The 25,432-nt window shown below is 38.5% G+C and overlaps 1 protein-coding gene across 21 annotated transcripts in view; it reads left to right on the top strand.

Annotated features, from left to right (window-relative positions):
- ZBTB20 (zinc finger and BTB domain containing 20) overlaps window positions 1-25,432 on the top strand; it is a 396,848-nt gene that overhangs the window by 281,029 nt on the left and 90,387 nt on the right. The window contains exon 1 of one of the 21 annotated variants that reach the window (XM_025051363.1): window positions 21,906-22,242. The exons of the other annotated variants lie outside the window; for them this stretch is intronic. The gene's annotated coding sequence lies outside the window, so the exon portion shown is untranslated. Of the gene's footprint in view, window positions 1-21,905; window positions 22,243-25,432 lie in introns of those variants that run through there. 21 annotated transcript variants of the gene reach the window in all.

Genomic DNA, 25,432 nt, shown 5'->3' with positions numbered 1-25,432 from the left:
TTTTTACTCACAATAAAAGTTGTTCGGGATGCATCTTCTCTGATCATCTCTTTACCCTTTCTGGGTCCCCAGAATCCTGCGGAGGAGAGAACAAGAGTCCACCAAAAAAATCAATTTAGAGTCAAGACTATCTTTTACTTTTGCCACTTAGGTAAAAAGTTAATTATGGAATTTGGGTTCCCAAAATACCAATGGGGTACATTAGTTCATTCATCTCACAAGTTTTTGCATCTGTCTGTTTAAAAGGTTGTGTCACTTGTCATTTATTAAGAAAGGTACGAAGGGAGTAGATATTTGTATTTTATTTTTGTTTCTGTCTAATTACGTAAATGACAAAACCCCCAGAGAGATTACTTGTCCCCATCCGTGATACATTAGTTCAAGGGAAATGTAGTGCAGACCGAAATTTTTCAGTGATTCTGATTGCCATGTAGCTTTGTGTTCTTCATTTGATTTTTTTGCCTATGCATGTGTATTTTTACTGTGAATCCGTGTTTGTAGCAAACATTCCAGAGTGCTTATCATTTTCAGATTAATGCTCTCACAAAAGAAAAAGAAATCAGCATGTGAACTGTATGTGCAAAATGTGGTAAACAATTCGATCTTTTATATATGCTGTACATTTATATCTTTATCCTAATATTCTTAATTTATAAGCCCAGGAAAATGTTTTCTTTCTAAAAGTTCTTCTAATGCATTTATATTTTGATTGTCACTTGGAAATCTTTTTAAGGTACCTAATAGACACAAAACTGAACAAGGGGAAAATTTATAGGCACCATAAAAATTCTTACATATTATGTGCAGTTCCTAACTACAGATAACTATTTTACTAAGTGGAAACTAACTACAACCATGGTTTCAAGATTCAGAAACTCTTTTTTTTTTTTTCATTCACTGAAAATATAATGTTTTTGTCCTGCAGAGAAAAATATAGATTTATACGTTTTTCATATTTTTTAAAAAGCATTTAGATAACTGCTTCTTAAGGGTGTTGATACATATCAGAGCAAAGTGTGATGTCTAGTCAGTAAACCCTTCTTGCTAGGAGGTGTGAGTGCCTTACATTTGAAGTAACTTGATAACAAGGAGTCTTTTTTGGGGGGGGGTAACTTACTGTGTATGTGTTGCCTTAGTAATGACCCTCAGAGAAAAAACAACAGCTAGGTGGCCAGTGTCTGCACTTGAACTAGCTGAAAGACATCAGAATTAGGGGAACTTTTGGCAACTCCAAAATTTTCTAGGGTAGCTCACTTCTTCTTGTGTTTTCTTCAGGAATATTCTTGTATTGCTTCAGACTTGTCTATACTTTTGTAGAGATTTTGAAAGCTTTTAATAGTGCCGAAGGAGAAAATCTTTGAAAAGAAAGTCATTAAATAAGAGAAAACAAACTCGGTCTTTAAAAAGTTTTATATTGAAGGCAAGAGCTTTTTTTCCCCTTTTGGCTTGTTTCTGATTTTTTTCCTCCTGAACTCTTTTGTTGCTGTGGCTGTTATGCTTGCATTTTTGGTTTTTGTTTTGTTTTTTGATTTTGCTTTTTTTATGCAGGGAGTCTTTTTTTGACGTGACCAAGGGGTCTGTGAAAGGGGCAGAGGGGTTATGGCAAAGGCTGTTGCTGAAACCTGTACTAGCCCCTCTTGATCCCAACTCAAGCAGCTATCAGCTAGTTGTGCCTCCAAGAGTGCAGTGAAAGGTGATAGCTGTCATTCTGGGATTCTTCGTGAATCTGACCTGAGAGTAACACATTCACAGTCGAGGAGAAAAGGGAAAAAAAAATAGAGGAGGAGGAAAGAAAAGCTCTTTGAGCTGGAATACACTGGCCCTTTCTTCCTGTAGGCAATCCGCTCCAGTTCTTGGCGACGTGTCCTGCACTATCAGATATCATATGACTTTTTATTTAGATTCCTTTTCGGAGAATGGCCTGTTAGGACTCTGTTTGTTTTCTTTTATTTAATTTCCTTCTCCCCTCACCCTCCAGTTTTGTGTATCTGTGTGTGTGAGAGTGTGCGCGCACATGCATATGTGTGTGCAATTTTTATCTTTGTTTTTGTTCTGTTGATCTGATGCTTTATTTAAGGACAAAGCTTTAATTATTTCAGTATACTGGTTTAATCATTTGCCAAAAAGAAACCTCATTCTAGGCTTTTTGGGGGGTCGCTTTTTAAACACATCCATTAACACAGGAGGCTGGAGATCCTAAATGCGTGCTGGTCGGCCCTGGGCCCACTCCCTCACCTTAATTTAACCCTCCCCCTCATCAGCATGCACAGTGGTATGAGTTAGGAAACACCTGTGCTGCATGGAGAGGGAAACAAAAGTAGAAGCAACTTCTTCAAATATGCACTTCTAGTTTCACTTTAATAAACTTTTTAATCGTTGATATTCTGATTTTTTTTTTTTTTTTTTTTGGCACCCTCTGCTGAGTTTGAAAGCATCAGAGATACTGATAGATGTGTCTGTGTAGCGTTTGTGAGGCCAGCTGAGCACCCCTGGAAAGTAGAGCAGGGGCTGAAAGTCATCCAGAGACTTAAGTGAGAGATTTAAATAAGATCTGTAAGATCTATGGGCCGTGCAGGTTTGGCGATAGATGGTAAAATGGAATACTTAGAAGAACTTAAGGAAGAGAAAGAAATTCCCAGCTAGGAGTAACAACAGACATTTCTGCTGCACTTAATACTTTCAAAACCGTATTTCATCTTTTTTTTTTTTATTTTTTATAACATGAAATTTAACCAGATGCTATGTGATTGCCTTCCTCTCCATGCTTGCTATGTAAAACAGAGGAATTATACTGACATTATTACTGGGTTTCTCCTAAATTTTTGATGTATTTCCTTTTCAGTTTTGAAGAGTTCAGATTTTAGTTAGCAAAAGAAAAACATAACTTGTCTTGGTATCCAAATGCTTATCAATACATTATTCTCATCACTATATAACTTTTCTATATGTACGTAATATATCCTGTTTGTATCAAGATTTTTATTTCGTACAGTAAAACGCAAGACTGCCTTGAAGGTTCGGATGACCATTACATTCTTTAAACCCATAGTTTTTAGTTTCTTATTAGTTTCTCTAAAATTTTTTTTTTCAGACTTTAAATTTCTAATGCCTTATCTTAGCCACAGGTGAATTTTGTTGAAACTTGAGGGAAAATCTATTCCACCCCTTTAAGAGTACCCAAAGGGGAAGAGAGAACTATTTTTCGTTCAACAAAAAATTTTAGAAGCCTTTTTTCCTCCAGCGGAAAACTCCAAAACAGCTTTGTCTCAGAACGTTAAACTTGGCATGAATAAGAAATGTGAGTTTTGCTTTGTTTGAGGAAATTTGTTTTTGAAACAACAATGTTATAAATATTTTTAAATTGCCTGCTGAGCATGCGCTGTATCTGACTTTATTCATAGTTTTAAACACACACCAAAGTGCAGTCTTCTGAATGGCCACAGGTAAGGCTGTTGATTTGTATGATCTTTCTCAGAGCCACCTTCAGTGAGTCTTCTCAGTTTTCCAGAAGGGAAAAGGGCGAGAGCTGAGTGTAGACCTGGACTCCCTTCTAAAAATCATAGAGCAAGAGTAGATTCCCCATTAAGGCTTGCACATTATACTTAGGGTAAGTACTATTCAACTTTCCTTTCTTATAGGAGTTGCCTGCCTTAACTTTTCAGCTTAATACTAGCAGAGCAAATTTAAAAAAAAAAAAAAAAAATTAACTCAATGAGGTATGTGATTGAAGTAGAAAATTTGCAGATTTTTAAGGGCGTCTATTGTGCATAAATTTGAGGATATGAGAATTTACCAGTGAAATGATAGCAGCTCTGTGCTTATAGAGCAAAGATGTGCTAGTCTGAACATGCCTGATCTCATCTGGAATCGAAAGCTAAATCTAGGTGGGCCTGTAATAATACCAGAAAAGGAACACATGTATCTTTTGTGCAACCTTTTTTTTTTTTTTTTTTTAAAGCCAGGCTTCCAAAGGGAATGACAAAGAAATAGATTCTCTCTTGTTTAATAAGTAGTCATACTTTGCTTCTGGAGACATAGATTTCCAGTTGTTTTGTTTTGTTTTGTTGTTATCGCTGTTCAAGTATTTTCTTTCTTGTCAGTGATTGTTAACACTTTCCATTTTTCAGAATGCTTTATCTCCATTAACTCCGTTTGATATTTCCTCATTTGGTTACCTTTCTCAAGTCTGTGATGACCCTCTCAGGCTTTGCAATTCTTATCGATTCTTGCCAGAATATATTTATTCATTAGCTGTCCGTTATGCTTATGGTGGAGATAATCTTGTTTTTCAGGCTTTGATAACTATCCAAAAATTTTTTTAATTTTGAGGTGAAATTTTACATAGTTATTCTTGACTCAGAACTGAACTTGTCTTGCAAAGGCTTGAAGAAAATCCAATTAGCCATTTTTTTTGAGAACTAAATATTCTAATAGATACAAATGATTTTTTTATAATATATATATTGATATGCAATGCTTTTCAAATTTGTTTTTTCTCATGCTTTAAAACAGAACCTGAAAATTAAATGTATTTTTTTGAAAAGGAAAGAAATCTGCCGGGTTAATGCTGATATTTTAAATGCCCAGTTTAAAATAATTCAAAGTTTTGATTTCTATGCAGCATATCACCTTTCAAAGTCATTCATTAATACTTTGTGCAGATACACATATACATATATACACAGAGAAACAACTCCACTTCACATTTATATTAATTCTATTTTTACATAAAAAAGGATTAGCATTAATACATACTTTTATTAATTTATTATATTTTTTACTTTTCTGTAATTTAAAAATTCAATTAACTGTTGCCTCCCTCTGATTCATATATGTATATACTTATTAATATCTATTTGTATTCTAATAACTTATCTTAATTTATGAAGTATTTTTATATGTCTTACACACTCCTGAATATTGTACAGCTATATTAACGTTCGAATTTATTCAGATGGGATTGCTTTGTTCCATATCAGTTACTGTATTAAGTTTTTTACTTTCTCAATCTGTGATCACTTTTTCCTATATGTGATTTCTGTATGTCTTCAGTATTCTGAAGAAGAAACTTTTTAACCTTGTAATCTCCTGGAAAGCTTGCAAACAAGTGGGAGAAGTATTTTTACCTTGCTACTCCCTGGTCTGCCTGTCTGTTCTCACTTACTGTACCACCCCTCACCACCAGCAACCCTGAAAAAACAACAATAATAAACATGATATGATCATTTTTCTGATCACAGAACCAGGAAATTCCAAAGAAATTTGTGGCACACGAAGGAAAATGCCAAGAGCTTCTCCAGTAAGATCAGCTGTTTTCATACTTTTTTTCTCTCCTGAATTTTGTTTGTGACTTTTTTGGCTTGCTGAAGCATATCCCCATAATCTTACGAAGCCACAGCAAATTCCCAATGCCACAACAACACTGTGCAGCTGGGGAGAGCCCAGAAGAGCTGATTCTGGGTGGCTGCAGACTTCCCCAGCAATGATGCAAGGCAGGAGGAGTTAAGGACACTACTCTTCTTTTTTTGCCTCTTACCTGGGTTGCTCAACTGGCCAGGTACAGTGATTTTCTTTCTGTCCCTTTCCCTTCAGCTATCTGGTGCTTTGCCTTCAATAACCAGTGGCTTTCTGCCTCTTTCCAGGGATAGTTTACATAGAAAAGCATCCCATTCTTCCTTTATATTACAACGTGGAAAGCTTGGAGATTGGGAAGGGCCAAAGGAAAGGGTCTCAGAGTATCTGGGAAATATTCAAAGTAGCATCAGACTCAAAGCCGTTTTTTTGTTTGTTTGTTTGTTTTTATTTTCATTTCCATCCCCCACCCCCACCACCGTCTGTAACTTTTTTATTTTCCCTAGCCTCTAGGAGGTTGAAAGTAGTGAATGGGATAACTATAGGGTGCAAACGATGATCTAACTGATTCAGTAGATGGAGCTCTTCCCCCTAAGTCTGTATTTAAATTAACGTCCCATTCTAGTTCGTGGGGCTCCCTGTTTTAAGGTGTGTCATACCACACATGTAAAAATCAAGGGCCTAGACAGCTGGAAAAGGGATGAAGCATTTGTTCTAAAACACAAAACATAATGCAGGGGAGATGTAAAGATGGGGTGGGAAATGAAGTGTACATATCAAAATTTCTCCCTGTTTGTTGATATTTTTAAGTACGAAGTTAAATCCTAGTACTTACTGTACAAGTGATTATTACTGGACATAGAGAAAAATGTATGGAACTTACAGGATTTTGGCTATATTTGTTGCAGATTTTTCAGGCTATTCGAACTGTACAGATCTCCTCTCGTTTGATTCTGCAAAAGAATCTTAATACTGTAATGCAATTGTTTCATCCAATTAGTCTAGAGAACCTGGCTGAAATGTTACAAATTCTGAATTGTGACAGTGCAGAGGAGGGCAAAGCAGCTGTGTTAGTAAGGTGCCTTTAAGGAAGCCAAAATATTTTCAGCAATAACTGAAAATAGATCTCTAGTATCTGTTTTAATATGAAAAGAACTACTTGTTTATTTTTGTAATTAATTGAAATGAATAATCGCCATAAAATTCATGTCAGTGTCATATTATTCTCAGTACCAAGAAAATAAGTTCGATTACATCCCTCCCTGGTACCAGTAAGGAAAATATATGTATACTGTATCTAATAAATTATCTTCCTTAGTGGAATGTCTTCTTATAGATTGGAGATATTACTGAATATCTCTTGTTAAATCTTGATAAGATCATTTGACCAAAGTAGAACTGGGCTTGGCTTTAGTACCCAAAGAAATAGCATTTTTAAAGGACTTGGATTTCCTTTGCATACCACGTGTCTGAGTCCGATACAGTCCAGGAAAATAGAGAGGATGAGACAAAATTATTCCTAAGCAGCCGCCGTAGGCCAAACACTGAAACAGTGCCAACCTGGACCAATCAGGCCAGCTTCTCAGAAGATACATGCTTTTGTCAAACACTTACATGAAGAGAAAGAGGGAGGAAGCCCTTGAAATTGCATTCACATGAATGATTCTTCACTAATTTCAATGAAGTCCATGATAATAAGTCTAATGATTTTTATTCTTGTGTAAAGCAGAAAATGTGCATTTTCTTGTCCAGCTAAGGATCTCTAAAAGTTGCATTCTGACATCTTTTGAACAAAACTATCCTTTTGAATTTAACTGAGTGAAAAACTTCTCACAGAGAGCAAAGAGTAAAATTGATGGAAACTCAAAATCAATTCCAAACCCATTTCTGGCATGATGAGAATAACATTTGTGCTGTGTTTAAAGCAGTTTAAAACAAGAAAATGATAAAATGATCAATATACTTACAGCCAAAAATAACCAGGAGAGAACGATCCGTAATTCATTCCCAGACCTGAAACTCTACACTTTTGATTGAACACGAATAGAAACGAATATATCTTTTATAAGGTGGCATTATAAGCTTTATCATATAAAGCAATAACGAGATGCCAAGCTTCCCACTCTATTTAAGCTGTTTTCAGAGCTTAGCCAAACAAAAATTTCTAGATTTAAACTAATGTGGATTTACTTATTTATACATACCCTGACCATAGAAAGAGCAAAAGTTAAGGAATATATAGAATATCACCGTGAACTACATTGTCTCTTCACAGTCTATGTACTCTATTTTTTAAAAAAATCATTTAAGCTACAAGCAAAAAGCATGTTTTGGGCTATAGCTGAAAGTCAGTCAGTGAATTAGTCAATGTGGAATAGACTGCATATGTCTTCAAAAATACTTTGACTTTTGACTAATTTATTAAGTTCAATACACACATAAATATAAATCATGCATATTTTATGCTTATTCTGCAACAGAGTGAAAGACTAAGTTGACACTAATAAATTTTGAAGCTGTGGATTCAAGGTCAGTGAAATGCCATCGTCCAGGTTTACAAAAACCTCTCTAGACTTAAAATTTTGCCCCAATGAATGATTTCCTACCAGTTGTTCCAGAGTCATTTGACAAGCTAGTTATTTATTGATCAGATAAAAATAAAATTGTCCTTCTAGATGAAGAAATCCTAGCTGAAAAATTAAAATGACAACAGATTGCATAAGCATATTTAATTTGGTTGACCTAAGGTGCAGTAGAAATGATGGTGATTCTAATAAGCACTGTGACGGTGTAACTACAAAAAAGCATGTGTGATTACATCAGTAAGAGTGAACTCAGTGGGCAGGGTCAGAAGGGTGAGACACAGGAGCCATGACAGAGAGGGGGCTAATGATAAAAGTTATTGGAGATGTTTAAAGCTGTGGCTGGCTGCGAAATTAACAGATACCCAAAAGAAGAGTCAATCAATTTTCCAAGTAGATCGATAAACGATACTTTTCCCTATAGGATATAATCAACTGTAGAATTCAGTTTTGCAGAGACTTATAACAACCTCTAAGCTTTGACTGTCCAGTGTGATAATAATTGTAAAAAAGCTGTTATGCACATCTGCTTAAAGATTCATATAAGTGTAATTGTTATAGGAACTTGTTATGCTATTATTTGAAGTTGAAAAGCTCTGCTTTAAGTGTCAACAAAGCAAATGTCAGCATTATAGAATCATAATCATTTCATCTTAGAGCTTGAAGGAGTCTTAGATATCTCAATATGGGTGAGTGAGTTAGCAAACTCTCCAGAAAGGAAAATTGGAATACCAGTGTGGGACCATGTAGAATTTGAAAAAAAAAAAAAAATGTGTGTGTGTGTGTATGTATGTGTGTGTGTGTGTGTGTATTTATAGTGACATATTTGGAAAACACAAATTAAGAGAAAAGCTTAAAAAAATAGAGAAAGTAAAGCTCCACAAATTCTTCTTGACTAGTGGTACTATACGTTGGATTCTATGAACCAAGTGTTCCAAACAGGGAGGAGTAGCAGAATTTACAGAAAAGCACAATGTTTTATTTTAATCCACATGGGGCAGAGGATTTAACAGATTAAGAAATGCTCTTTGGGCTGAAACCATTCACTGTACCAATAAGAAATTAGCAAATAAGAAAATTTAAGCTGAGAAGTGACAAAACTTTCTCAAGATGTGAAAGGCAAATTGTGCTACAACTCAAGCTTTCTAGCTACTGTACCACATAGCTCTTGTCATATTCTGTCTTACAGATCAGCCGTTTGTGTTTATTTGTAATGTAAGGAATTTGTCTATATAATTTTAGGCAATGCCCTTAATTTCACTGGGCCTCACTTTCCGTATTTCTATATAAGAAAATGATAACTACCTCGCTAGAATACTGTAAGAATTCCATGAAAAGGCTTACATAAAGTGCTTAGCACAATGACTAGCACAGGGTCACCACTCAATATCATTGTTGTTGCTACTACTACTATTATTAATATTCCTTTGCCTCTGGCTCTTTCCCAACATTATTCTTCTCGAGGTCATAGATTGATCTTATCGAGGTCAGCGTCTCCGCAAGCAACGAACGTGATGACTTTTACATACTTGGAACTGAAGAAAAATATATTGAGTCTTCTATGCAAGTCCATAGGGCCTAGTACCTCCTCACAAAAGTCCTTACATTCTTCCCTGGAAGTTTGGAATAGTGGATGGTTGTGGTCAGTGCCAACCTACATATACCATAAAAGATATCAGTATTGCTCACTGTAGACTGTCATTGCCACCTTTCTTTCCAGGTCCCCCACAGACCCTCCAACCACTTAGGATTGCTCTTTGCAGCATCTCCAGAAGTGTCAGCTTGTCGTTCTGGTTCATGTGATTAATGAGCTTGTTATACCTCTCTCTGTAGCCTGAACTAGAAACTTTCACTTTGGAGAGCAGGTCAAGATATCGAATTTAATTTTAGCTGCATCTGTTATAAGCCAATTGTGTATTCATTACATTTATAGATTCCCTCTTCAGCCATATATTTTCATGGCTGTTGAGAGCACCTGAATCTGTGTTGAATGTCCTTAGATTTTACTTTGGGGACCTGAAAATGAAGCAGTGAGACATTTTTGATAGCTAGCTGTCATCTCTGGCATTTCTTCCCTTTAGTGTCTCATCTGGTCTGTTTTGAAGAAGGGGGTGAGTAGAGAATTTTTATCTAACTGTATTAATGAGATCTGTGGTCAGTGCAATCCACCTACATGGTTTTGTCTTTCCTGTCGTGCAACCACATTCTGTGGAAATGGGAAACTTCTAAAAAATGAAAATGATAAAATAACTCGAGAATGTCAGGGTAAAGATATAGCATTAAATGCACAGGTTCAGCTGTAGGTAGGATGACATACAAAGTGAACTTGGAGTGTATATGGATCCTGCTGGTCCTCTGAGGTTACAGTGACTAGTGAGAGAATTAAAAATGGGCAGATCGTGTGGCCATGGCCAATGACAGCAGGTGTGCTTGAGTCAGGAAGAATGTTGCCTCTTAGCCGGAAGTTGCATTTATTTGAGAGTGAGCTAGTATTTGTGAGGAGAACGAGGTCATATTTAGTGAAACTGGTAATTCAAAAAAGAGACTTTGCCAGAGTAGTGGTGTTGGCATCAAGAGAAGAAAGTTCTGCAGATTTCTGTGTGTGCACTTGCCGTGACTGGTGTTCCTGGTGGGTGGCTGAATCATCCTGATGGCATTCAACAGGAACCAGCTGCTGAGAATATTAAAATGCAAGCATTTATTCCTCTAGAGAGACGGTAGCATCTGCAAAGTTTTCCTATCTTGATAGTACAGATAATCCCAGGGAGCATTCTCTAGTAGTTTTAACTCTCTTACTCATTTATACATTTTCTTTTTTATCATTATTGTCAGTATCTCAAATTCTAACTGGAGAGGAGTGCCCAGGTCCACTCCAGGTTCTAGAGACAAATAGTAAGCACTTGGCCAAGGACGCGGTATTCCCTCTTGGGCTTTACCTTGAATTATGAATCATAAAAGGAGAAATCGTCATTTCCCTCCCTTGGCCGGTCTTCCTAGCAGAGAGCCAGCCATACTCCTAGTGCTCAGTGAGCTCTCTACCAGCGGCAAGAAAAGGCCGAGGACTTCCCCACCCTCAGTACAGGCTTCTTTGGAGTTCTCTTTTTTACTTGTAAAACTTGTGAATTTGTTGCTTTCCTAGTGTGATTTTGTTTTTGTTTCTGCTTTTTTTAAGCTAGCATCAACAGTTGGGGCAAAGGGAGGCGCAGAAAGGAGGTTTGGACTCAGTAATCTACTAGGTCTTTTCCATCTCTAATATTTATGAATAATGTATTGAACTGATGCAAAAATGTTGAATATGTTCATTATGAATTATATTCACCGGTGTGTTGCCTAGAATATAAAAGAGCAAAGCAGTTGCAGCATAGCTAGTTTCTTACAATAAATGTACTGGTAAGACAGAGCTCTGTATCCTGTCCTATTCCACTTTGTGTCATCCCCAGACATGCTCTACGTGTCCAAGTGGCACCTGCAGACCCGGCACCTGATGGGTGAACCAGGACGTTCCTCGTGGAGTCTGACTCTGAAACAGAAGCAGCTTGCTTGAATGTATTGATATTCCTGAACATATTGATAGTGCAGTCTATCCCCTTCAGAGAAGGAGATGTCCCCTTCAGAGAAATCACCGAAGCCAGTTTTGCCTGTCAGAAAATCTTAGGTTGCAGGAAATATTTTGTTGCAGGGGTTACAGTTCTGATCAGCGGAAAAGAAACTCGTGATTTTGTCCCTTCATTGAAAAAGAATTAAGTATGGATAACTAATTTTTTAGCAGTGTTACATTCTGATAGAAACGACTAAGAGTGGCAGATATTTCAGAATAAAATAACTTACATGTAGGTTCAAAATTCATTGTATGTTTTTCTCGATTGGCTCTCTTTCACAATTATATTTTGTTTAGAATTATCAAAATAAAATTGTGTTTCCTAAGCTTTTACCAGATAACATTGGGAAACATTAAACAGAAGCAGGACAAAAGGCAAGAAGTCTAGGATTTTTTTTTTTCTATTCACACAAATAAGCAACAAAATAAATAATAGTTAAAACGATACCAAAATAGTTTTCCCTGGCCAAATGACAGTGAGCCCATTTTTAATCAAATATAGCACTGTAAGTGACATGCAACATGTACCAAAATAGAGAGAGAGAGAGACTGTCAACGGTCAAGAACTCAGAGGATGTGGCCCTAATGTACAGTAGAGAACAGTTCCCAGTTGAAGCAGTTCACAGAAGAGTGTGGCAGAAAGCCCCAGGCCTTGTCTGTGATCCCAGGAGAACAGCAGGGTATTGATGAGCGAGTCCTGCCTCACAGAAGCCTTTGCTTCGTGTTGTATCACTTCAGAGCCAATAGACTGAAAGGGGAGTCTAAGACTTCACACGTACCAATACCAACTTTTATAGTGACATAATTCAAACTAACCATCACGGCATTATTTATCATTATTGCATTTCAGAGATGATTTTTTTTTTCTTATGCTCTCTTAAGAGCTAAAACCCATCAGAGCCCATGAAGAGCAAAGTATAAAGTTAGAGCAGCGACATTTATCAGTAGTTTATAATAATCTCAGAGGGGAGGAAGAGAAAGGGAGAGAGAAAGTACGAGGGAGAGAGAAAGAGTAAAATCTTTTTTTAGGAAATTGCCTTGCACAACGTTTAGATCAGGTCACTCAAAAACGATAATGGCTACCCAATTCCAGAGTGATATAACATGGGAGCAGATGTGCCACTTTTTTCCCCAACTCCACCCTTCCTTACAAGACACATCACTTAACCTGTCTGTGTAATAGCGTATTTGTCAAATAAATAGAAAACCATCTCTCCTCATCTCCTGCACAGCGGTATTGCTAAGGCTGATTGTGCACACGTATATAAATGTATATATTATAGCTATCTATTTACAGCAGGGGAGAGTGACTTAAAAATAAATGAATCAGGATTTATATATGCGTCTGTTGTGAAGGTCGATCACATTCTTTTTTTTTAATTTAAAACCTCCTCTGCTAATTACTAATTGTTAAACACTTGAAAATAATGACTGAGCCTATATCACCTCTGTGAAATGGAAGAATTTTTCAAATCTAAGCATGATTATAGAGATTCAAATACATTTTCATCTACTTATAGACCTTAGTGGCCTTATTCAAGGGAGTACGAACTTATTAAGCAAAATAGAAGATTTGCTTTGCCAAGAGGTATCTAAAAAAAAAAAAATCCTAAATCAATGTCTAGTGTCAAAGTATAATTCTGGCTGTAGGAATGAACTGGTTCTCTGTATTAGACACATATATTTTAGAAAATGGGACAAAAATATATCGTAAGTAGGGGATAAGCTTCAGCCTACACAAACATCCTCAGTATCTGCCAAGGCTACTGGTCTGTCTCAACGTGAATCAGGCTCAGTATATACAAAACCCCTAAAATCATTGGAAAAGAAGCCACATTTATCTATTTTGTGCTGCTGTTATTCTTTTGATATTCATCTTGGCTATTTAATCTCTGCTTTCTATATACAGACCTCAGTGGAATGATAATGACATGAAGAGGGCAGGTGAAGATAAATAAATGTGATTATTTAGACATGACTGTTACCCTCTAATAGCTTTTCTCTGCTCCACTCTAAGCATCCATAAAAGAGAAACTGAGCTTCCACGGAGAGTGAAGTCATAGCTCCAACTTAGCATGATAAGAGGAGAGAGAGGGGACAAGCATAGTGTTGGTGAAACGAGTTTCTACTGGGCTACAACCAGGTTCTCCTATTTCTTCTATTTTTTTCCAAACTGAAAAGAGTCATTGTGGTAATTCACCTATGCTTCTGATCCTGTGTGCACATGCCCAGGACCTGCTCAAGGCTAAGGCCAGAAAGAAATCAGGGACAGAACCTACCTACATCCAGGAAACTCAGCTTCATTTTAGTAACGTCTGCTTGTTTTGTTTTGGTGTTGGTTTTTTTTTTTTTTTTTTTTTCCAGGGAAATTTGTGTTTTTAGAAAATATGTTTTAATTCCCAGACATTGATATCCTGGACATCTTTAGGTTGTGACAGAAGTAGGGATTAGTGGCTGTGACAAATGTAGCAGAAGCCAGTGCAATTGCAATCTATCAAACATGTTGGCAGACCCCAGATTTTTCTGATCCTTGCTGCAGATTTCAGTGGCGTCCTTACCCTAGGAAGACAGAGTTAACTGAGAGCAGTGGAGCATCTCTCTTAATTTGGGTCTTAGTAACTGTGGGACTAGAACGCCCTGGTAAAAACAATAACTGGAGCCTGGGACCACCTTCCTGGGTGTATGACCTATGGGGTTGCACAGGACCCGGCACTTACGAGGGCCCTATGCTTGGCTTAATGTTCGCTGTTGCTATCTTGAAATTCTTTAATGATTTTTTAATGTGGGACTCAACGTTTTCATTTTGCCATGAGCCCCGCAAATTATGCAGCTGGTCCTGCCTGGAATTTATCTTTCTCCAGCATGCCAGCTAAAGGTACCAGTCACATGTCTTTTCCTACTGAAAATTATCTTCTCTTTTGATTCCTCGAAGCTAATTCCTGTTTAAACTCTGAAGCTTTCTGTCCCTCCAGTGTGGTTAAGAAGAACCCATCTCTCCTTTTTCCTCCAAACACCTTGAGATGATTGTAATCAAGATGGTCTTGATTTACAATAAAAAACTCTGTAGTCTCAGCAAAGTATTTCTTGCTAGAGGTTAATAGTTAGGAGAAATAGTATAGTAGTGAAGTCTTTGCCCTTTATCGGCTAGTTAAAATAGGCTTCAACCATCAAATTGAGATTTTAAAAAGAACATCTAACATTCATGTTACTTAAGACTTCCAAATCATTATCAAACACATCAGCGTATTCTAAAAACAAGTTGATCTCCCAGCTCTGGCCCTGGGCTTCTGTCCCTCTTAGACTCCCACCCTTGCTGCTGCCAGCTGTGGGTTCTGTGTCCTCATTATCCCTTCTGCCTTCAGCTCATATCAATCCTTCCATCCTTCTTACTCAAAATTGGCATTAAAAGAAGGGACTGCCCCTCTTTAGTCTACGTATGGCGTCTAATGAGAATAACTCTTGCTCAGTTTTGTACTGTACAAACACACTATCCCCGCCACCGCCTTGATGAGTGTGAATGACAGAATCGTGAAGTCTGAATTAGATCCCACAGAGGTTCATGGGCCTGTTCACTACGACAGTTTGTAAGGACCAAGCCTTAACCTGAAGAATCCAGGCCTCCAGTGACCCAAGCAGATGCACTTTTAATGACTCAGGGTATCCTCAGCATTCCTAAAAGATACATTCCATGTGACTAGCCCATTCGCCAGTTCTTAAGCACCCAGGAGGAGGAAGAAATATGCTAGAGGAATTTAGAGCTGGGAGAAAGAACCTGACTGGCCACCTTAAGCTGGGTAGTTAGCCTCTCTGAACCTATAAAATATTTCCTACCAGTAATAATGTCTCCAGGATTACTGGAAGGATCCAGAGAGATGCTCACCTAAGAGAAAGCCTCACTCACTGCAGAAACACAGGGAGAGTGAGCTTCTTCTCCTTTACACTCTTCCACACATCTATTCTTCCTCTTCTGTGAAAGGGAAGAAAGCCAGAGGAATCTGATAGAGAGGCACCAGACTGTGTAGTCTCTGTGAATTGAAACTGTAGATCAGAATAACCTGTCCTTGCCTAAACCAAGTAGGTTGAAGTTTGCTAGTTTTTAAATCAGTGCTGACCTCCAGTCCAGTAACAGTGCAACCATGACACAGCATAAGGGTCAAAGCATTACTCATGTCCCCAGGCATTTGTCAGTGGTTCCCCAGCTGCAGACGAGGCCCAGGGCAAAAACTGCAAAGGAGATTGAGTCCTTTTCGGTCATGGCCACTCCCTTCCTTCCTCTCTTTTGCCTTCAGGGCCCAGAGTCCCTGTTAATCGGACTCCCTCCCAACCGTCCTTGTTCTTAAGTTATCCCTGTCTCTCCTTCAAGCTCCAACTCAAAACCGCTTTACACCAAGGTAACCAACCCTCTTAGGGTTGTACTGATTAGAGCACGAAGGTATGAATGGCTTAACCCCCCTCTGGAATGTTCGCATCTCAGAAGAAGTGTTGGAAATTGAAATGTACCTCGTTAACAGGGGGGCTTTTTATGCACCTTGCAGACCCATAGGTGGCTGTTTCTTCTGAGCCAAACAAGTCTGCACAGAATCAGTCATGTCTTGATGCAGCTGTACTCACCTGCCCCTCTTTTTTGTCTTTGGTCACGTATGTGATGTGAACTCAGAAAAGCAAACTTTCTTCCTCAGAGAGAAAGAGAGAGAGAGAAAGATAAGAAAAACTGTAAATTTACATGGGTGATTGCAGAGGGTCTCTCATAAAAATATGCCGCAGATCTGGGGGGTGAGTCTTGGATAGCCAGACATTAATGGGTATAGTTATGAAAATAGTGTTAAAAAGTTTAAAATCCAACAGCTTTGCAGTAAGGTAAGGCTCCTACCTCCTGTGAACTCTGAGCATTTTGCAAATTTGAATAATCAGTCATTTCGTTTCCTCTTTTTATAGAGAAGAGTGTTAAAGCTCAGATGGGACAGGGCGTTTTTTCCTGGTCACCCAGCTCACCTGCAGAGCTGATTTTAGGGCCCCTAGGGAAGCGTAACTTATACCTGATAGTTAGGGGAGCTCCTAAGAGCACCTCCACCCACCGAAGCCTGCTTTTCCATCTTCCCGTCTTTTCTCTTTATACTCGTTGTTGCTCCTGCAATGTGAGAGAAAAATGTTAGCACGAGAATCAAAGGGAGGCGAAGGAACATTAAGGGAACATTAGCAACTATTGAAAAGACATTTTGACCTATTTCTGAGTTATCAATTTAATAGTATTTGTTGCCAGGAAATGCACCGATGGTGGGCGGGAGGCTGGATTGCACTAGCATCCTGCTCTCAGGGGCCCTCCAGTTACAGGAGGTGGTAATTCTAGTTAATAAAAGGGTGAACTTCAAACACATTTTAACCAAATCAAATTGTAGCGGGAAATATCGTATTACTGATGTTCAAGCCGACTCACAGCTGGTAACATTAGTCAGTATATAGGCCCCAAATTCTGACTTTTCAGCATTTTCAGATGAGTTTCTAGCAGTGAGAGAGTTCCCCAGGCACATTGTTATAGAGGAATAGGAGGTTTTTAACTAACGTAGGAGCTAGCATTAATGAAAATTTTTTTATTCTTATTAGACTTTTTATACGATTGTCAGGTATTTAAATAATATATAATAAAGCCAAACTTCAGGTGGTTGATAGGAAATCTCATAGAGCCAGGAGTTTTAATTTTTTGTTGTTTTGGTTTTTCTCTGTGACATGTTGGCAAATGATAAAAGCAATTCACTCTGCTCACCAGAGATGCTGGGCAGAGTTCCCCCAACACTGATTTCGTGCCATGAAAAGCACAAGGCATGGCGAAAAGACCAAGCTTTGTGTCCTCCTGCTCAGATTTGAATCCCAGTTTAGCCTCTACTAGCTGTGTGACCAGAGGATAGTCACCTAACCTCTCTGAACCTTAGGCACCCTGTATAAAAAATGGATGAAGTATCAGTCTTTCATAGTTGACCCAAGGACCAAATGAGATAACATATGTAAAGATATCCACATGTTAAGAAAAACTGCCGGGCATGCACCAAGTGTTCAAAGGTGATGACTGTCATTTTTTTACCCTCTTTCTGTCTATAGTTTGCCAAGCTTTTTTTTTTTTTTTTTAAGAGTTAATTATTGTTTCCAGTAAAATGCATAGCTTTTAATCTGATGATGAAAGGAAACAAACTGTGAATACCCTGCAGACTAATCTGGTCAGTCCTTTTTGAATGATTATCTGTTGGCTACTTCACCTTAGCACCAGTTAGCCTAGATTTCACTTTATTAGCCTCCTCTGGGTTCACGTCGTTAGATCACAGGACATATTTTTTTTTAATTAAGTTTATTGGAGTAATATTGGTTAATACAATTATATAATTTTCAGGTGTACATTATCACTTGACATCTGTATATTCCAGTTTCCTTCAGCTACGATATATTTGATCCCCGTTACCCACTCCACCCTCCCCCTAAACCCTGTATTTGACCCCCTTTTCCCCCCCCTCCCCCCCCCCCCCCCTCCCCGACCTTACTAGTAACCACTATTGTATAGTCCTCTGGTAACCACCAGCCTATAGTCCACATCCATGAGTCTCTGTTTGTTTGTCCTGCTCATTTGTTACCTTTAGGTTTATATCCCACGTATAAGTGATATCATGTTCACAGGACACATTTCAACTAAGTCAACTGGACCCCCTGGTGGCCCAGACCAAGTTATATAGGTTGAGACAGAGTTGAGACAGTGGAGCATAGGCAGAGTTGAGACAGTGGAGCATATGGTGGCTAGAACTCTCTGTACCCCTTCCTCATTTGTCCTACTCCAGTTAACCTTGTAGGAGAGATGTCAGACATTGTTTTGTGGGGTAGCCTCCTCTCTGGACTTTTTCTAAACTTTTTCCATGTGCCTGAGTCTCCATTTTCACAGAGATTAGTTCTGATTTGGTTTGCCTACACTTTTGAAGCTCTAAAAGCTTTCCCTTGTGGGCAGATTGTCTCAAATACTGTATTTAAGGATAGAAAAAGAAAACTCTGCCCAAATGTAAGCACCATTGAATCAAAGAAAAAGTATTTTTTTCAATTGCATTCTTTGAGGACCCAGACAGCCTTGAATCCTTTACAAAAGCACATCAGTAATGCCATCCTCCCTCTTTAAAAGACACACACACACACACACACACACACACACACACACTCTCATGCACCAACGACAGAAGGCAACTATTCATGATATAAAGGGCTAGAGTGTCCAAAAGAAATAAAAAATTGAAAAAGAACGTAATTCTATAGATAGAACCCAGACCTAGAAGCCAGAACAACCAATTCTGTTTCCTACTGCATGGGAACCTACCTTCTTGTATGGATCCCAATATATCTGCTGTACCCGAAATCCATTATTTCTAGGCAGCTTGGATTCTGACTCATCCTCCTTAAGGGTTATCAGGTAATTTATTCTGTTTCTGTTTTGAAAGACACTGTAATACCCACACCAGGGCCACTTTATGTGGGCAAAGTGTTTCCCTCTGTTGGAAGGATGAAGCCCTGAACTGTACCCCCTTTCACTCTGGAGTGGATAAAAGACCAAACTTTTCACACTAGTCTGGGGAGAAAACGATTTCGTTATAATGCCGCCTTCTTACGGGGTGTTTCTAATCATCTTACTATCTCGGGCTGATGCAGACCCACTGACCTAGTCCCTCACTCATATCGACTCCTCTTTCATCCATGCTTGCTCTTGGTAAACATCAATTACGAGACAACTCTGTATGAGAGGTGTTGTGGATACAGAGTTCACATCTCTCCCCTCACAGCCTAGTTGAACCTCTGTGCACACTGATGGCTAGTTGACTTAAAGCTTGGTCCAAACTCCTACCTTTTTGTGCATTGAGCCCTTTAGTAAGTCTATGGAAGGGTTGTTCCATAGCCAGGAGGTCTTGCTTCTTCTTAACTGTTAAAACATATATTTTTTTAATAGGTGGCACTGATTATACTAGAGTATATTTCTATGTGTCTCATTCCTCCTACCACTGCACAGTAAGCTTCATAAATACAGAAATTGTATTTATACACAATTGGTATCCCCTTCTACACCTAAGAAGATAGCCAACAGAGAACATCATTATATCTATAAAACTTAAGGATTCTTTTTCCAATTTAATATTTATAGGCTTTATTCTTCTCTAATTCTGGTTCACATAGGATTTGCACATAGTAGATTTTCAATAAATGGTTACTGATTTATTAATTAAAACCATAGAATAAAACAGTGATTTTGCATTTCTTTATGTTAAAGGAGTCATTTTATTCCCCATCTACATCTTTATATTCAGCCCTGGTCAACCCCTGCAACATAGATATCCTGGGACTTCATTCCCAGTGGCGCCTGGCTTAGAAGTGGTCATGACTTTTAATTTAGCATCTTTATCCGGCCTCTTACAGGACAGAAGGACAATCTTTTTTTTTTTTTTTCTGTCTCATCTTCTTCCTCATAGGACTATTATGTAGTTGAATGACACCTATGTCTCTATAAAAATCGTTTAATTCCCGGAACGAACATAATATCAAATCTATAACATCAGATTGGGGGAGCTCCGGTGTCCCAGCACACCCAATCATTTTGTGCATCCTATATTTTGTGCTTATCTGCGGACCTGAGGGGTGAGGGGTTTATTACTTGAAGCTTTTAGGTTAGGTGCATATGATCTGTGCCAGCTGCATTAACTGTGTGCTCAGCCCAAATGAGACAGCTGATTGAATAGATGCTCTCTAGCCAGACAAAAGCTTCACCATTACTCTCCAACCTGATTAGATCCTAAATTTCATCCACACAAAATGATCTGAAGCCAGTCACTTATGTGCTAGGTCACAGGACGTGAATTAGCGAAGAATTCTAAAATAGATACATTATTCCAGTTTTTTTTGTTGGTTCTTTATCAGAGAGTCTGTCTCGCAGAAAGCCGAAGGAGCCAGTCCCTTCTAGGCTAGACATTCTGTTGAGTCATGTTTACTGTCCCCCCTCAGAAAGGTTCCAAAAGCAAACGCAAGAGGTTGCTGAATGCAGGGACATGTGGCGCGCGTGCTACTGAAGTGAGAGGCATAGCATACACCTGCTTTTTGGCTGTGGCAGGCCATCTTGACTGTGCCATGCCACAAGTTAGCATTTTGGATGAGCAATTGCCATTCTGTTGTTTTCTTCTCAACACATGGTGTTCAAAAACAGTTAAAAGAAAACTGTACCCATTTGCTCATCCCAGAAATCTAAAATTTCAAAGAAGCATGCCAAATTAATTTTCACATAATATTCTCCAAGCTTTTTCTTTGCACTGGGAAATGATATTTCACTTTTTGAACTCTTGGTGTCCCGGCCTGGGGTAAATGAGTGCAGTTTCTCTTTAAATGGCATTAAACATATCAAAGCAGGATTATATCTGTCACCGTCTTTTTTTTTTTTTTTCTAATGGAATCAAAATCCTTCAGGGAGTGTCCCAAATCCACATTAATGTCTTTGAGTGCTAATGTTTCCACTGGGACTTTTACATTAGCAAAATACAAGTGTGTGGTTTCCGCCCCCTCTGCTGTCTGTATAAGAAAGAGACGACTGCACATCCGTTATTCTCCGTGGCCTTCAGCTCACCCGTGTCAAGGTGGTAGAAGATGACTGGAGATCTTGGGTGCTAATGTTTCCTTTTTCCCTCCCTCGCGTGGCTTCGCCCACAAAGCTAATGTGAATGCTGTTTCCAGCATGGGTGAATCTTTGGAATCCCAACCATGAATTTTATTCAGAAAAGATCAAACTGCAGCAGCCATCCATCAACATTATCTATCGGGACTATTTCAAACCTAAATTTCACCTTCGGTTCTGATTGTGGAAAAATCAGACAGACACCCATGATTTCAGAACCTTACTATTGACGTTTTTGCCGTTGCTTTTGGGGTGTCAGTCACTTGTCCTTATTACTGCAACACAATTCCTATCTACCTCAGTCACTCTTTTTTCTTTCTTTAACAAAGCAATTAAAGTGACATGTTGTCAACTCTTGATTATCACATGGCAATGAAAGATTGCAGTGTCATAGATAGATAATAAATAATTGTGACATAATGAAAAACAGTAAATAATTCTTACATCACATGTAACCTTCGAATGCACCTTTTCCTTACGTTTGAATATATTCTGGAAACCTAGAATATTTCTCGAACAGCTGTTTTTATGTGTGTTATCGAAGGGCCTGGAAAGCTCTGTAGTATCACTCTCCAACGCCTGTCCGGCCCCTTCGTTCTCCCAGCTCGCTCCTGGCCACAGAGGGCTTGAGTTCTGGAACCGATGGAGAGAGCCAGCCCTGAGGAGCTGGGAGGCACCCTGCTCTCCGAGCTGCTCTGCATACTTTCACTTTCCGGGCACTGTGGAGAACGACACTGCTTCCTCAGACAGTCTTCCTACCTCTTCCTCTTTCTTCCTCTTCTACACCCTTTCCCACTTTCTTTTTTTCTTGCCTCTCTTTTTCTACCCCGCATGAAACTAATCGGGAAGCTTGAACTGGGGTGTGTGTGTGTGTGGATGGTGGCGTGCAGAGAGAAGGGGGATCTCCTGATGCTCGAGCCTACCACTAGGAAAGAAACTCGGTGTTTTTATTTAAACAACCTTTCCCCACAGCTAAGCCTGCATATGTGGAAGAAAAACTCAAACCTTTTCCCTTTCCACACTTTACAGAAGACAAGGTAAGCAGAGACAGTGATAATGTCGACCCTGGATTGAAAACAAATCCTTAATGCACAAACTATGTGCTCACCTTAAATATTTTTGAGGATAAATCCCTATCTTTTGGCAATTAATGGAGAATTGACTATGCTAGGTCTTTGTGGGAATTCTGCATGGTTTTTGGTTTTTTTTTTTTGGTATCGAAAATGTTTGGGGATTCTTTGCTTGTTTTGTTTATGTTTTTAAGCATTAGTTGTACAGAAGCTTTGCAATATCCTGTAGACCGTCTTCTGTAACTGAAAAAAAAAATAGCCTTTTACACATGAGTCATTTGAATTTACTACATTAATAATTCTTTGTGGTGGGTCCAGTGTCAGTTTGTTCATGTTAGCATATTTAAATGTCAAGGTGGCAGAAAATGTGTGTTTATATTGTATAAACTTCTGCACACAATTTAGCACCATATAGCAAACACTCACTAAAAATATTCCCAACGACATTCATAGTTCTTTTATCTTTGAATTTCCCTCTTAGCAAACTTTGGCAAAAAACACAAGCTTTGTAGATGGACAAACCTGGATTCATATATGAGTGCCATAAATTACTTTCTACTTTGTGAGTCTGATCAAACCACAATCTTGTTGTGCCTCAATTTCTTTACTGGAAGAAATGGGGATAATTTTCACTCTAGAGGATTTTTATAAGAATTAAATGAGGTGATATGTGTAAATCCCCTGTCATAGTACCTGAAGCATGGTAGGCACTCAGATGTTACTTCTCCCTTCCTTTTAAGAGAAATGCCATGGTGACATGATCATTTCTTTTGTCTTAAGCTTAATATTAGTGATTTTTCTTCATAACCAGATTACTCGAACCAATCATATCAATTAGGTTTAAGCCGCTCAATTTTTGTTCATTTCAAAGGAAATGACTATACTCTCTCTGCCATATACTAAAATATAACTGTAAGTGAAATGACTTGGAGATTAGGTAGTGTGTTGGAGCTGATAGATTGCACAGCTCATCCAGGTTCTTTGCTTTATCCCCAGCTCCACCCTCGTGTCCTAAATACCCTCTCAGAGACAGAGTGGCAGCAGAGAAGCACAGCCCAGAGAGCCCAGTGAATTTGGGGTAGATTCTGAAGGGGAAAACATATTCAGATGCACAGAACTGCTGAAATCAATGGCTCAACTTTTAGGTTTGGGGTACTAGAAACATTCCAAATTACTTTCAGTCATCTCTGACTTAAATACAAAAAGAGTTTATGCCTTCTCTCCTGATTTAAAATTAAGTAGCAATTACGTTTTTATATTCATCCAAGGAGAATGAGTTTGGCTACTCGATTATTTTAGGTGGTATGTGTGTGTTGCAGATGTGAAACAACTATATTATAAAGTCTTTGAAACAGCACAAGTATGTCTGATCATATACTTTTTACTTTCACAATACTTGTACATAGTTAAAATCCAATAAATATTTGTCAATAAATATTTGTCAAATGAATCTAGCCAGTGGCTTCTTGACCGTGACAGTGACAATGCTACAACACAGGGTCCTATTTTTACTGCCCAGCAATACATTTTATATATACATACCTATACCATAGATCTCTCCCTGTCTGTGTGTATGTGTGCATATTCATTGTTCAAATAAAAGGGCTTCAGGACCCAGTTCTGTTGCGTCACTGATAGTCCTGAATCCATCTGTGGACTCATTACTGATAAAAATTGCCAGCTACATAATTAACTCTGTGACCATCGATTGGCCAGTCCTCAGTTTCCTCATTTACAAAATGACTTGATTAAATAATCACTAAGGTAGAAAAGCCTTCCAACTCCCTATTTGTTTCTCTCCCACAAGAGATGACTTGTGTTTTTAAGAGGTATGCTATTGTTTTAACTTAGTGCAAGTCTTTCTCCTAATGCAGGGATCCCTAATGAACTGTACTAGGAGCCTGTGAACTTGTACTTGTTTTTAAAACTCAGGGCAACCATTGAAACAGATGCCTTTTTATTTCAATGACTTATCATTTAGACACTGGGACTCAACATGCTGGTGCCAACCTGACCCCCAGAGGAACCTGCCCTGCTTCTGCCATTCCAAAAAAGAGACTGAAAGCTGCCCAGATCCCCGCTTCTGGAATCCTTTAGGGCACTTTCTCTTTGGTGTAAATGAGTCCTGCTAGTTCCAATCTAGCTTTGTATACGCTTTTCCAGACTTGTGGAGTGTGGTTGGTGTGAATGACACAGTCTGCCTCAGTCAGCCTCACCATTCTCAGAGCGAGATGTTTCTGGTGGGGTTTTTTGTTCTTTTAATACCTGCATATTTAATGTTGCGGTGATAGAGCTTGACTGTCCCCATCAGGAAAGTAGGTTTTTATGTCATTAATATGTTGATTTGGTTTATGAAAGAGAGAATAAACTGCCCATATGGTACAGTACTTCTGAGTTGTGGTTTTTGGTTTTTTTTCCCTTCTCCTTTTTGTTTTTTCCTTCCATTTACAAGAAAAAGACCCTAAATTGTGCCCTTCGGATTATCGTCTTCTTCGTGTATATTTCAATTTCAAAATCCTCTTTAAATGAACAATTCTCAAGGTTTCCATTAGGAGAGCTGCCTTTGGGCGTGTCCCTAGTGACTTTCTGACTGTGGACACTTCTTCCTTTGAGGTCTTTGTGAATATTCTGTGTTTTGACCCTCTCTCAGAGTCACATTTCAAACAATAACCTCTCCCCTAGTTCGTGCTTCTTGGTTACCAAAATAGCCATGCTGCCTCTATTGCTTCACCTCTCTTCTGGATGCTCCCCACATTCCTGAAGAAAAAAGAGGTGTTAACATTTAATTTCTTACGTGATAAATTTTGATAAGCACCCGAGTATTAGATTTTGATGAATGCTAAGGGAAAGACCCAGACAACAGACACCAAAATTTATTTTTGGAGACTACTTTGCAGGGTAAATGTACAACACTTGGGGGTTGCCAAATCTTGCACATTTGAATGAAAGAACAGGATTGTTGCCTTGTCTGTGGCAGGATCTTCTCTTTGGTCTGCAATGCAGCCCTGCTTTGGTTTAATTAATCCATTAAAGTCTATCTTAACCCTAGTCAGTAATGATGGAGGGGCTCACCGGAGCCATCTAGAATGGGAGAAATTAGATGGATAATGATTTTTGTGCTGATGATGTGTTCTGTCTTTTTATATAGTTGATCCCG

This window comes from Pteropus alecto, unplaced genomic scaffold, assembly GCF_000325575.1.
Source record: "Pteropus alecto unplaced genomic scaffold, ASM32557v1 scaffold270, whole genome shotgun sequence".
Classification (NCBI taxonomy): Eukaryota; Metazoa; Chordata; class Mammalia; order Chiroptera; family Pteropodidae; genus Pteropus; species Pteropus alecto.
Note: the sequence above shows the minus strand (reverse complement) of the source record. Positions and strands in the feature narration are given on the sequence as shown.